This window comes from Diabrotica virgifera, chromosome 2, assembly GCF_917563875.1.
Source record: "Diabrotica virgifera virgifera chromosome 2, PGI_DIABVI_V3a".
NCBI classification, from domain to species: domain Eukaryota; kingdom Metazoa; phylum Arthropoda; class Insecta; order Coleoptera; family Chrysomelidae; genus Diabrotica; species Diabrotica virgifera.
In genome coordinates this window covers 5,268,517-5,280,820 of record NC_065444.1, presented here as the reverse complement: position 1 = coordinate 5,280,820, position 12,304 = coordinate 5,268,517, and the positions used below count along the sequence as shown (strand labels likewise).

Sequence of the window (12,304 nt, the reverse complement as noted above, 5' to 3'; positions counted from 1 at the left end):
AATTCCATTTTATTCCTTTTTTAAGCAATTTTATCAGAGGAATTTCCTTTTGGCTCAAATCGGGAATCAGCTTTTTAAAATAATTTATCGTGCCAAGAAAACCTCTCAATGTTTTCAAATTCGTTGGTCTTGGGTATTCATCTATGAGCTTGACTCTGTCTTCGGCTAATCTTACTGTTTTGGTGTCCAATTGAAAACCCAAATAAATGACTTCTTTTTGAAAAAATTGACATTTTTCAATGTTTAATTTCAATCCCGCTGTGTCCAATTCTTTCAGAATTATTTCTATGTGTTCCAGATGACTCTGAGTATCTTGTGAAAAAATTAATAAATCATCGATATAATGAACTATGAAATCTTCATGGCGATTCAAAATGGTATGTAGAGCTCGGACGAGTGCAGCACAAGCACTCTGCAATCCAAATGGCACTACCTTAAACCGGTAGACAATACCATCAATAGAAAAAGCGGTGTAGTTTCTACACTTTTCAGCTAACGGTATCAACCAAAAACTGTGTTTTAAGTCAATTTTCGAAAATATGTGTGACCCGGTGATTCTTCCAAAAATGGCCTCGATGTTTAGAGGTGATTCATATTGTGATACAGTGTGCTGGTTGATATTCCTGGCATCTAAACATAATCTCAATTCTCCATTGCTTTTCTTTACTATCACAATCGGGTTAACATACGGTGAATCACATCTTTCGATGATTTGATCTTCCAACATTTTATTTATTTCTTCTTTCACCTCTTGTCGATACTTGTATGGAATCGGGTAAGTCTTTGATCGAAAATTTCCCAAGTTTTTCACCTCAAATGAATGTTCGTACTTTTTAGCCACTCTGTTTTCCTCATTGATCAAATTTTCGTAATTTCTTAACATCAACCGCAATTCTTTTTCTTTCCCTTCTCCACATATCAATTTTCTGTCTTTTTTTTCAGATTCTTCACACATGTTTACCGTGCATTCCGCATCCTCGTTTGCATATACCTCCTCTTCAAATACCACTGTTTCAATCATATTTTTTTTACTTTCATTTTTTTGCTTTATTTCTTCTTCTCCTGAGCTCGTCTCTTCTTTTGAGGAATCCCAGGTTTCCTTTGTTTCTGATACTCTCAAATTTTCTTCTTCTGGGCTCAACTCTTCTTTTGAGGAGCCACAGGTTTCATTTTCTTTTATCTTTTTCTGACCTTTTCTCCTTTTTTTTCTTTGTCCTTGCTTCGCTGCCAAATTCATTTCCACTGTTTGTTCTTTACCTGATTCGTCCGTATTTTGTTTCTCATGTTCCTTGTCCTGTTCTTTTTCTTCTTCTTCTGTTAGTTTCATCGTATTATTTTTAAAATCTATCACTACATGTTTTTCTGCCAATTCGTCAACTCCTACTATCATGTCATGTGACATGTTTGGCATTATTACACATTGTAGTGCATACATTTTCTTACCCAGTCGTACCATTACTCGTATGCCTTCATTTATAGTTGCCAATGTCCGTTTGTTTGCGCCCACTAAATTTACCCTAGGTATTTTGTAAATTAAATTTGTTAAGTTAACTTCTTCTATTAGTTTTCTGTTGACCAATGTTATTTCAGATCCAGTGTCTATCATAATTTTAATTGGTTTCTCGTTGATAAATCCATCCACAAATTTTAAATTAACTCCATTTTTCTTTTCGTTGTTTCCTGCCAATTTAATAAACTCCTTGGGGTGACAAAAGATTCCTGTTTGATTTTTGGTTTTTAGTGAGCGCCGTCGTGAAAAGACGCCGGTTGCTCATCGTTGTTTATATTTTCGTCATAATGTCTCTCTCCGTCATATTCATCTGTCTGGGTATTATTTACTTCTCTTCTATTTTCTCTTGGTCTGTCGGATCTGTTTCGGTTTTCTCGATATCCCTGTTCATTTTGTCTACCATTATTTCTGTTTTCTTGATTTGAGCGTGTGGTGGTTCTATTCTGGTATTCTCGATTTCTGTCCTCATTCCATTGCCTATTTCTTTGTTCATAATTTCCTCTTCCGTTGTCTCTATTTTCGTTTTCCCTTCTGGGATTAAAATCTCGTCTTGTATAGTCCCTCCTATTTTGATTTCTATCTCTGTACTCTTGTGTTTCTCGGGGCCTGTAATCTTCTCGCGACCTTCTTGATTTTCTTTCTCTTAGACGTGATTCTCTTATTTGTAGGAATTGGCATAAACTATCTATGTCTTTGTAGTTTTGCAATGTGATATGGTCTTCCAGCGTTTCCTCGAAATGTCTTGCAATCAGTTCGACTAATTGTTCCGATGAGTAATTATATTGTAAATGTTTTGCATTATTGTAAATTTGCAAAGCATATGTCCTTTCTGATACACCCATCCTATCATTGTATTTCCCATTTTGCAATTCCTTGTTAATTTCCAATTGTTGGACTTTTCCCCAGAAATAATTCAAAAATTTTTGTTCAAATTGTTGCCAATTGCCGAATTCTTCTTCTTTGCTATCGAACCATAGGCTTGCTTCATATTTGAGATGGTTTCTGATAGTTTCTTTTGCTGTTTCGAAATTTCCGATGTGCTGTATTTTCTTTTTCAGGCTATTTATGAACGGCACTGGGTGTAATCTTCTTACATCCCCGCCAAACCTTATCTTCACGTCATCTGTGCTATGTATAACCATTTCTCTTCTTTCTCCGACATTTTGTTGGGTATTGATTTCCGCAATCTTTCTTTCCACTTCTTCTATGTCTGCTTGAATAGCGTTTTGCAACTTGTTTTCCAAACTTTCCATTTCTTTTTTCTGGCAATTCGTTATCTCCTTTATTTTATTTTGAATTTTCATTTCTTGTTCTTTCATCTCGTTTTTCATTGTTGTTAAACATCCTTTTACTTCCTTTTCTATGCGTTCCTCCATTTTCTTGTTGTTCTCTTCTATTGCTTGTTTCATTTTTTGTTGTGTTTCATCCATTTTTTTATCCAATTTTTGTTGTGTTTCATCCATTTTTTGTTGTGTTTCATCCATTTTCTGTTGTGTTTCATCCATTTTTTGATCCAATTTTTGTTGTGTTTCATCCATTTTTCGTTGTGTTTCCTCCATTTTTTGATCCATTTTTTGTTGTGATTCATCCATTTTTTGATCCACTTTATCCATTTTCTTTGATGTTTCTTCCTGATTTTTATCCATTTTTTGTTCTATTCTTTGTGACTGGAGTTGCATCATTTGTAATAATTTATCTATTCCTGATAATTCTTGCTGTTCTGATGCCATGATTGTCGTGTCTAAAATATCTTCTTGGTCTGAATTATTCTCTTGATTTGAATGTTCTTTTTGTTTTTTGTTGTCTTTGCTTTGGCTTCTTGTCACAGACATTTGTTTTCAAGAAGTACTGTCCCCGCCAAATATGAAATTTTACTAGTATGTTACCAAGACGACTTTTTCTCACCCAAATATTATAAATTGTCAATAAATATATCAAATGTAAATATCGTAAAAATAAAATATTAAATCAGTTATGTAAAATTTGTACCTAAAGAGATCTAAAATTTTATGTTATCAAATGTAAGTATCTCACTTTTTACCACAGGCATATAAATTTTCAAATACCGGCTTTACTCTTTCTATCCTTCAAATTTGCCACTAGAAATACTTAAGGTACTAGTACACTTTAGAAGACCAAAAATAAGCATTTTTTCAAGAATTTTTTTCTTAGAACCTTTATTAAAAATGAATATAAACCTTTTTACATATTAATATCTAACTCTTATAGAATACAAAAAATATATCTTTTTTCATTTATGCAGGTACACTAATTTTGTAGAGGGCTCCAAATTCGAGGCCTCGAAAAAAAGTAGTCCGATGGCGGACAGTTAATCTCAGGATTGGGATCTCTGAAACAAAAAAATTGTACGGTATTTGAAAAAGGAAGCTTTCTTACGTGACAATTTACCACCATTAGTGAAAAATTCTGCAAAAAAAAGATTTTACGGAAATTTGAAAAATTTTTGTGAAACAATCACCCGTTTTCAATGGTTAAAAAATATTTATTTTTTATCTTTTGTTCAAATTGTGGTAAATTGTCACGTAAGAAACCTTCCTCTTTCAAATGCAGTATTATTTTTTTGTTTCAGATATCCCAATCCTGAGATTAACTGTCTGCCATCATTTTTCGAGGCCTCGACTTTTGCGCCCTCTACAATATTAGTGTACGTGGATATATGAAAAAAGATATATTTTTTGTACTCTCTAAGAGTTAGATATTAATATGTAAAAAGTTTTATGTTCATTTTTAATAAAGGTTCTGAGAAAAAAATTCTTGAAAAAAATGATTATTTTTGGTCTTCTAAAGTGTACTAGTACCTTAACAATGCTTTCCACGTTGGACGACAGTTGTTGTGATCTTGATTATTGATATGAGATAATATTTTTATATGTCATTTAATTTAATCAATGCATTAATAATAATCTAATTAATTTACCAGATCACATATCAATATGTTTTCAATCTCAGGGCTTTTTATAAAATTAATTACTTACATACGTGGCTTCTAAGTATTTCTTAATGGTTCCTAATCGGGATAGGAAAGAAAAGAGTAAAATAATAACACATATGGGTTACAATTGTAATCAAAATATTGTTTATTTTATTTAAATGGCAATCACTGCTTAATATTTGCTATATCTTATTTTTCTTAAACATAACATTTACACATGGGAATCTTATTTTCTTTTGATTTCCAATTGAAAGTTTTTATTAACATTTAACTATTATGATTTATTAGCAACAATTCTATTTAAGTTTGATGAAGCTTTTCTGATATTATTGATTATGTTTCTTCAATTTTAAATGTGGTATTTACTACGAAAAACCCATACATTCATGTCCAAACAAATGAGACTGACCTTTTTCTGGTGCACTGAGAATGTCTTCACACAAGACCCGTTTCCTGCTATCCTTGGCTGCAATCCAAACCTCGTCCTGGCTTCCAGTAATGTTCTCCTCTGAAACTAGCTCGTATAGCTCTCGTTTCCTGCTTCTGTCGTGATGCTGTGTTCTACCTTTTTCGAAACTGCAATCAGCTACCGGGAACTCTTGGCTCAAGGAGGTTCTTTTACTCTCAACCTGGCCTACCTCTCGTTCTACGATAGATACTTCACACTCACGGAACTACACAGGCTTTCTCACTCTCCGTACACTACCGTCTACTACTCGACTTCACTTCTCGACAGCTCAAAACATTCTGATCTCTATTTGTCATTCATTCCCCTGCTTTCTAAATATCCCTTCCAGATTCACAAATCAAACTTCCACCACCAACTCTCATTCGCAGTATTCCTCAAAACCAATTTTTAAACTTTCTAAATATGCTTAATGGATTTCAAAGAAAATAGTTAATTCCCATTCTAAAATTACTTTCTACTATATACAAATTTTAATGACCTACTCTCTATTTCCACTTAGTCTTATTTAGCATCGGCTAATGATCGATCCTTCCGCGAACAAACGATAATGGCCTATTATCGATTTCACTTGAGTCTTATTTAATCACTTCTTAAAATTAAATATAACAATTTGTTGTATACAGGTTGTTTTAAATTTATATGCCCGTGGTTGAGAAAATTGAAAATATTTTATATTAAATTGAATTCTGTTTATAATTATCAAAATTTAATTTTCATATCAAATAGAAATATAACAATATATAGTATGCACACCCCGTACCGTCATTTTGTTTTGATGCGTCGGTATATATTTCCAGAATTTGAATTTGTTTATTAAAGACTCTATATTTATAACTGTCTATATTCCACTACAGTCGAACCCGCTTATTAGAATCCCTGTTATAGGAATATCCCGGTTTATGGAATATAAATTCAAGTTCCCGAAACATTTCCATTTACTCCTTAATAAATTTATCTGTTTATTGGAATAGGATCTAACTAGATAATACCGCTTATTAGCATATTTTGCAGGTGAAAGAATATTTTTTTTACAATTTAGTAAAAATTTAAATTATGTTTGGTATTATGGTTTGTCGTCAACGGCCGGTAGTGCTGGATTAGATATTATTAGGGTAATAAATATTTATTACTTTGTTACGAATACCAATTCGATCTTTAGCATGGCCGACAAATGCATGGGTCATAAAATAATTTTTATTTGTCTACACAAAGGCACTGTTACCTCTTATAAAATTGTTAGAAGCAGTTTATTTAGAATTCACTCAGAGAGTAGGCTACTTGTTTACAAGATGCGAATTATGGCTTTGTTAAATTCGAAAAGAAGGGAAAAGAACAAGGATGTAACAATTCATTTCTTGACGCCAATAAAACTTCTATTCAACCAATGGATTAAGGATTAAGGATGACCACACGGATTAACAACGAAAAAGCTATAATTACCAATAATTTCTCAAGAAAAAAAAAAGTAATTTTGTTATATATGCATTTTAATAAGAAAATATGTATTTACATATCTACATATTGCATACATTTCATATTAATTACCTAATGTATTCATTCACATACATGTAATGTAATTTGGTATTTAACACATACATAGATAAGTACTAGTTACACTACTGTATTATTGACGTAACAAGACCTAAAACAATTTACATACACTGATCATGTACATACATATATGATATACATATTGGCATAGTATGTAATAAAACTACATATTGGCATAGTATGTAAAACTACACATTGGCATAGTATGTAAATAATATTATTACGTATATTCGGTAACACTTATTTCGACTAGCCACCAATGATCGGTTATTAGAATATCCCGGTTATAAGAATATTTTTGCCTTGCACAAAGGCTATTCCAATAAGCGGGTTCGACTTATAAAACCCAAAATATTCTGGTAATACGACAAAGCTATCAGTAGTAATTGCACTAGAGCTCTAAAATGATCGATTTGATTCCCGAGTGACAATTTGACAGCTTTAATTTTACAACCCGAAGGGGAGTTAAATTATGTCAAAGTGTTATGAGGGCAACAAGTCAATAATAATTTTAGAGATCGAGTGTAATTCGCTGAGATTATTTCATGAATAAAACTGTCTTTTTAAATCATTATAACTAGTATTTTATTGATATCTTCACCTGAATATTTGCTTAACCTGTTTCTTGGTGTTCTCTGTGACAAGTTGTAAAACATTAATTGTCATTACTGTCACTGAGTGTTCAGTTTTACGTAGTAACGAAGTGCATCTAACGTAATGCTTGACGACGGGACATTATCAAAAATTATCGCTGTCATTTTTATTTCTGTAGCTTTCTATTGGCCAGACTCTCCTATGAATGGAATAATCTTTAGTAATTAACCATAAAATACTGCAAAAGTAACCTCCAGTCTTGTCAATATACCTTAAAAATGGAGAATCGTCGACATCTCATATTAAAAGCTGTGGCTACTATAGTTTGCACTCTTGACATAAGGATTTCTTTAAGCTGATAGTACAATATTTTCTTGAATCCAACAGCTTACTTGGAGCTTTTCTGGTTTTTCTTTATCTCCCGCATGTTCACATTCACTCTGTTGAAACTTAATTCGGTGGAAGGGTTTCAAAATGTTTTTGAGAGTCTCTTCGTAAGCGCGAATCTATTATATCTTATTATATCCGTTTAGTGATACCACATAAACGTTTCTCTAAAAGGAATGTTTTAAATTCTGATTTGGTATATCAGTTGAATAGAAACTTTGTTTGTAAAATTAATTCATATTTTTGGATTTTGACAATTGAGAGTTAGCTTATTAAGAGATATTATGACATATGGGTGAAATGTTTTGTTTTGATGGATAAGTAGGTATATTGCTTGATAAATTGTAAAGTTGTTATAATTTGAATATCTTTAGTATAATAAGGGTGAATAGCCAAGTTTTAGTAATTTGGTATACAACATTTTTGTTTGTTAACATATCTTGACTTTTTGTTTCAATATTTTTGTGGTTGGTCTATCTTCCATTAAGCCCAATATTGACCCTCAACCCCTTCTTCTGAGTAAGTATTTCAACTGTTATACTATATAGTACACTATTATTTAAACCGACAAAAAAGCAAGAAGAGGGTATGTAAGAAGAAAAATAAAGATATTTAACGTAGTCGGAATCAAGTGTTTTATTGTTAGATAAAATGAATTTCAATCAAGTAAAGGAATCGATAAATTACCTTATTATTTGAATTTTATATTACATGGAGTTGGTATTTTCCGGGTTTTGAACACTTTGACTCTTTTTAATACTAATATTAGTTTTAGGACAACACAATAAGCTCTATTTTTAAATTTTAAACAAAGACATGTTTCAAACACATTTCAATAAACGATGCAAAAACACGTACTAAATATTAAATTTATTGAAGCTGTGTATTTATTTATTTGTCTCTTGCCGAAAGGTATACAAAGCGAGTTTATTTAATTAATATCGTCGGAGTATTTTATTTTGTTCCACCAACGTTTCGAAATTATTGCACATAATTTATATCTACATTCATGTGTTGGTTGTAGATTACCTGAAATACGAATAAATAAAATAGGTATAAAGCTGGTTATAAAATTGATTTAAAGTAATTTTTATAAACAGTTATTGATTAAATTAGATTTGGAGAAATATGAGCATTTATTGGATGTTATAATCTCTTGAGTTGGATATGGCTTTTTTGCGTAAAAATCCATATAGATATTTAGAAGAAATATAACGTGGTGTTTAACATTCGATGTAAAGACTGGCATTTGAAGTAAACTTACGTGCATAGAAATCGGCCCACTTAAAAATTTGGTCATTTTTGATGTCTCATATTTCCTAAACCTCTTGGCCGATTTAAGTGATTATTTGAACATGTTATAGCCTGATTGTTTAAAAATCCACTGGAATAATATTGTTGCTAAACAGGTAAATTTTCATTGTATACCGGGTGTATCAATCAAATGTGTTTTTTTCTCAAAGTTCGCATCACCCTGTGGAATATTGTAGCATTTATAAAATACTGAAATTAAAACCCAACTATAGCCTCAGGTTTTCTTAACATGGTTTTTTGATTCATTCGTTTATGTTGGGTAATAAAAAGTCAGTTTGTAAGAAAAAATTCAACATCCCGTATCTCGGAAACGAAACATTTGCGGACATACGTTTATAAAGCCAACTGTTATTATTTTTTCATGCAGAATTATCCCTTTTAAAGTTTGCCGCAATTATTTAGAAACACCGTGTATTGATGAAGAACATGTGTAGTTGTTAAAGTAGCTAACTCTTTTATTATCCAACATAAACGAATGAATCAAAAACAGAATGTTAAGAAAACCTGAGGCTATAGTTTGGTTTTGATTTCAGTATTTTATAAATGATTTGAGATTTTTATAACACAGTTTGATTGGTACACCCGGTATACAATGAAAATTTACCTGTTTAGCAACAATATTGTTACAGTGGTTTTGTTAAAGAATCAGGCTATAACATGTTCAAAAAATCACTTAAATCGGCCAATAGGTTTAGGAAATATGAGACATAAATAACCAAATTTTTAAGTAGGCCGATTTCTATGCACGTAAGTTTATATTGGTCAAACAAAAAGTACCTTAAAAGGGCGTATGATATCCCATTGAAGTGATAATAAATACAATAAGAACTCTTGCGCCCTCAGCGGGTATTATATGTCGCTTAAACTATACTGTCTAGTAAATGAACCAAACTTATGAACTACACATAATAAAAAGGTTAGGTTAGGCTATATTTCAAAATTAAATAGTTTTAAAAAAATGTCTTGTTGGTATCAAAGGAAACGAGAATGCTGACCACGCAGCAAAGGAAGTACGTCCCTCTGATCTTACAGATGAAAATATCCAGTTGTTTCAAGACATAACAACTGAAATCAAAAAGTTATCTACCTCAATGTGGCAAAATCAGTGGAGCAAGTGCACTACCCAATTAAAGTCCATCCAACCAAGCATTTTAGGACCTAGACTGGTAAAAATGGAAAGGAAACCGAAGACCATCATCAGAAGGCTCAGAATTGGGCACACCCGCCTAACCCATGGATACTTGATGGTTCCCGAAGAACCTCCAAACTGCCAACACTGCAACACTCGACTAAGTGTACTGCACGTACTTGTCGAGTGCAACCACTACGCAGCAGGACGGAGCAAGTATGGCATCCACGGAAATTTGTGTACTATTTTAAACTCTAAAAACAAATTGTGTAATGTGATAGAGTTCCTTAATCATTGTAAAGTATACCACCTACTGTAAATTTAATTTAATTATGTATTGTTATTGTAATGTTCCTTGTGCCAATAGCCGCAGCAGCCGAGACACGTTAAAAAAATGTCTCTAAAAACGATAGCGATATTGAATACACCACCAGAAATAAATGTAAGTACGAGCAAAAATAACGTCAGATCAGTTACTTCCCTCAAATTCATTTGAATAATTATTGTAAAATCTAAACTATAAATATATCAACATAATAATATTAAAGATAAAAAAGGGGTTCAAGGCAGGTTTTGTTTATGTTTCGTCGTCTCTATGTGATTATATATTGTAAAATCCGGAGATATGGGATGCAGCCAGAAAGCAGTTTATTAACGAAAAGTCTTGGATTTAAAATATTGTTTATTATATTTTTATTTCAATTATTCTAATTGTTTAAAAAGTAGTAAACTTTGTATCTAGGGCTTTTCGTTTTCCTCGTAATAATAATATTAATTTTTGTTCCGCGTTTTCTGTCTGTTTTCAATAAACAAATTAAACAAAGATGTATTGTGACAAAATTAAACCAATAACAAAATAATATAGGTTATATTTACAGTGGTAAATAATATGCAAGGCAATTGTGCCAACGAGTACAGTTGATGGAAAATCCTATTAACTAGAACTTATCCGACTAATAGCTGTGGAATACAACTAGTTCTTAAAACGTAATAAAATATGGCACAATTAAATTGAAAAAATAATTTTATTAACGTTTCTAAATAGTTATTCTAAATAGTTAATCATAAAAATGCCACAAGGAAATAGCTTCAGAACAACAGCAATAAAATATAATAGACTAATAAATTTTATTTGACCAGTAACTGTTCACCGATTTATTTGTTGTTGGTGAACCCGGCCCTTAATTATGTAAGTAGGGACTTAATTTTGTGTTACAAAATATATAAATTTGAAAATATTTTTTTTTGTTCTGGATGATCATAGAGAAAATCATGTATACAACTTGCATTTAATTGTCATTATGATACTCGTCTTTCATACGATACTCGCCGCTTCAGGGCTCGTGATCGTATCCATCATATTCGCATCATAATGACCGTCATTAAATGCTCGTTGCTTAATACACATAGTTTCAAAAGTTATGCATCACCCCTCGCGTTCACGATGTTTACGCTTTTATAAATCCGTATCTTTATCACATCTTTAATGGACCTTTTTTTATAAAAAATAGACCATTTTTGATTTTTTATTTTATTTGATTACTCATTTAATTGACCTGGTTGTGCCAAGGTGTAAACGTTTGAAAAATTTATTCTGGTGAAATTTTCGAAAACATGAATAAAAATGAATCGTACTTTAATTTCTGAGTTGGACCGTATAAGAATTATCGATTTATTTGAAGAAGGCCATTCACAGCGGTTAGTGGCCGAAAGAGTGGGTGTTTCTCAGAGTGATGTCTCACGGATATGTAAAAGGTTCCTGGAGACAAACTCGATACGGAATAGAGCTCGGTCTGGTAGACCCCGAGTTACCAATGATCGACAGGATAGATATATCAGAATTTCCATCTGTAGAAATTCTTCTGTGTCTGTACCAGCCCTCCAAAGATAATTCAGGCATGCTACAGGAGTCAGAGTATCGTTGGCTACAATACGAAGAAGAATTTTAGACTCAGGTTTGAGGAGTCGTCGACCAATAAGAGTTCCTTAGCTACAACCTAGACATGTTTTGGACCGCCTCCAGTGGGCTTAAGAACACATACAGCTTCCTCAACAATTTTGGAATTTTGCGCTTTTTTTAGACGAGACCAGAATCTGTTTGATTCAGCGATGAAATAGTGATAACCAGCGAATTCGTGTGTCACTAGTTGTGCAGCTCTTGTTGGCTCTCGCCACACACAAATTCGCCGGTTCTCATTATTTAAACAGATTCTGGTCTCGTCTGAAGAAAGGACAAAATTCCAAAACAGTTGGGGGAGCTCTATGTGTTCTTGAGCCCACTGGAGGCGGTCCAAAACACGTCTAGGTTGTAGCTGAGGAAACCTTATTGGTCGACAACCCCTCAAACCTGAGTATAAAATTTTTCTTCTTATTGCAGACAACGATATTCTGACACAT

The 12,304-nt window shown here is 32.4% G+C and overlaps 1 protein-coding gene across 1 annotated transcript in view; it reads right to left on the bottom strand.

Moving 5' to 3' along the window:
- LOC114324661 (KH domain-containing, RNA-binding, signal transduction-associated protein 2-like) overlaps positions 1-12,304 on the bottom strand; it is a 1,309,325-nt gene that overhangs the window by 1,087,248 nt on the left and 209,773 nt on the right. The gene's annotated exons all lie outside the window — the stretch shown is intronic.